This window comes from Triticum aestivum, chromosome 2A, assembly GCF_018294505.1.
Source record: "Triticum aestivum cultivar Chinese Spring chromosome 2A, IWGSC CS RefSeq v2.1, whole genome shotgun sequence".
NCBI lineage: Eukaryota > Viridiplantae > Streptophyta > Magnoliopsida > Poales > Poaceae > Triticum > Triticum aestivum.
The window spans coordinates 689738718-689741713 of NC_057797.1; positions in this window are offsets into that span (position 1 = coordinate 689738718).

Genomic DNA, 2996 nt, shown 5'->3' on the forward strand with positions numbered 1-2996 from the left:
GTCGCTTGGACGACCACTAGACGAGTGAAGGACCAAGGTAGACGCAGTAGCCGGAGGTGGACCGACAAGTATCAGGGCAGTCAGCCCAGTCTGCATCGGAGTAGGCCACCATCTCCAAAGAAGTAGACGCCGTGAGTGTCAATCCGAGGGTCATCGTGCCGCGGATGTAACGAAGGATCCGCTTCACAAGAGTCAAATGGGAGCCACGAGGGGCGTGTATGTGGAGACACACCCACTGAACAGCATACTGAATATCCGGTCTGGTGAGAGTCAAATACTGAAGAGCGCCGATGATAGACTGGTAGAAAGGAGCATCCGACGTAGGCGAGCCCTCAAGAGCAGAGACCTTGGCCTTCGTGTCAACAGGAGTAGCAACGGGGTGACAGTTGAGCATGCCAGCACGCTCAAGAAGCTCATGTGCATACTTCTGCTGATGAAGAAAGAAACCATCCGGGCGCCGAACGACCTCAATGCCAAGGAAATAATGTAGAGCACCCAAGTCCTTAATGGCAAACTCATCACGCAGCCGGAGAGTAATCTGCTGAAGAAGAGCTGCGGAGGAGGCCGTCAGGATGATGTCATCGACGTAAAGAAGCAAATATGCAGTCGTGTCATCGTGGCGATAGACAAACAGTGAGGCGTCCGAGCGAGTGACGCTGAAGCCTAGTGTCTGAAGAAACCCGGCGATCCGCTGGTACCAGGCGCGGGGTGCCTGCTTGAGCCCGTAAAGAGAGCGGGACAGCAGACACACATGGCCAGGAAGTGAGGCGTCGACGAAATAGGTGGGTTGCTCACAATACACCTGCTCCTCAAGATGGCAATGGAGAAAGGCGTTGGAGACATCCATCTGGTGAACGGGCCCATCGCAGGACACGGCAAGCTGGAGGACGGTGCGGATCGTGCCCGGTTTACAACCGGGGCAAACGTCTCAGTGAAGTCCACTCCAGCGCGCTGGCGGAAACCACGGACCACCCAGCGAGCCTTGTAGCGCTCGAGAGTATCATCCGAGCGGGTCTTATGGCGAAAGACCCACTTGCCGGTGATGACGTTGGCGCGAGGAGGCCGGGGAACCAGTGTCCAGGTGCGGTTCCGTAGAAGAGCATCGAACTCTTCCTGCATCGCCGCAAGCCAGTGAGGATCACGGAGGGCGGCGCGAGCGGACGCGGGAAGAGGCGACGGCTCCGCGGTGGAGGCTGCGAGGACATACTCGTCGCTCGAGTATCGGAGGCTCGGACGATGAACGCCCGTACGAGCCCGTGTAACTGGGCCAGCCGGCGCCGTCGGAGCCACTGGCAAGGCGGCCGGTGTCGGAGCCGGCGAGGAGGCCGGCGTCAGGGCCGACGAGGTTGCCGGCGTCGAAGCCGACGAGGTGGCCGGCGTCGAGCCGGCGTCAGGGCCAGCGAGGTGGCCGGCGTCGGAGCCGGCGAGGAGGCCGATGTTAGGGCCGGCGAGGTGGCCGGTGTCAGGGCCGGCGAGGTGGCCGGCGTCAGGGCCGGCGAGGAAGCCGGCGAGGAGGCCGGCGTCAGGGCCGGCGAGGTTGCCGGCGTCGGAGCCGGCGAGGAGGCCGGCGTGGTGGCCGGCGTCGGAGCCGGCGAGGAGGCCGGCGTCAAGGCGGATGAAGGAGCGGCTGAGCCAGCAGCGCCCGACCCCACGACGCCCGAGTCAGGGGCGGCGGGTGAAGGAGGGGCGCCAGCTGCGCCGGCAGGGTCGGCCGAGGAGGCCGAGGGGGCCGGCGCCGGCGTGAGGGCGCGAGGACCGCCAAAGCCCGGAGGCGGTCCACGGGCCGAACGAGATCGTCCGCCTGACGTAGTCGTCGAAGAGCCGCCGGTGGCCGGCGGTGACGAGGTGACAAGAGGTACCTGCTGCTGAAACGGAAATACCATCTCATCAAAATAAACGTGTCGGGAGGTGAAAACATGATGGGAGACGGGATCATAGCAGCGGTAGCCCTTAGTGTTAGGTGGGTAGCCGAGAAAGATGCAGGCGACGGAGCGGGGTGCAAGCTTATGAGGCGCAGTAGCGGCGATGCTAGGGTAGCAAAGGCAGTCGAAGATGCGAAGCCCATCATAAGAGGGGGGTGCACCGAAAAGAAGATGATGAGGTGTAAAGTTCCCGCGAGTACGACATGGGAGGATCTTGATGAGGAGAGAAGCGGTGGCGAGAGCGTCAGGCCAAAAGCGCGGAGGCACATTGGCATGAAAGAGAAGAGTTCTAACGCAGTCATTGAGAGTGTGAAGGATGCGCTCAGCACGACCGTTCTGCTGCGAGGTGTACGGGCAAGTGAGACGAAAAATTGTGCCATGTGTGGTGAGAAGATTACGAACACTGAGGTTGTCAAACTCCTTCCCGTTGTATGTCTGCAACGCGAGAATGGGACGACCAAACTGCATGAGAACATAGGAGTAGAAAGCGGCGAGAGTGGATATAACATCCCACTTGCGACGCAACGGGAAGGTTCACACATAATGCGAAAAATTATCAAGTATGACAAGATAATAAAGAAAGCCCGTATTACTAGCAACAGGAGAGGTCCAAACATCACTATGAATTAACTCAAACGGGTACGATACAACAAAAGAAGAAGCCCTAAACGGAAGACGAGCATGTTTGCCGAGGCGACATGCATGACACGAGTGATCCTCGTTCTTATTACACGTGAAAGAAAAACTCCGAAGTATGTGGTGAAGGGTGGCAGGATTAGGATGACCCAAGCGAGCATGCCAAAGATCCACTCCTGTGGCGAGAGCGATAGGGGCGGCGGAAGTGGTGGAGGTGACGGAGTGAACCGGGTAGAGCTCGTCGGGGCTGTCACATCGGTGGAGCACCATCCGCGTGCGAGCGTCCTTAACAGAAAAACCATATTCGTCAAATTCAACGGTAATCGGATTTTCACGTGTAAGACAATGAACGGAAACAAGATTTTTAATAAGTTCAGGAGAAACTAGAATATTAGACATGGATATTGGAGTGGAGTTAGACGAAAAATAGGCATGACC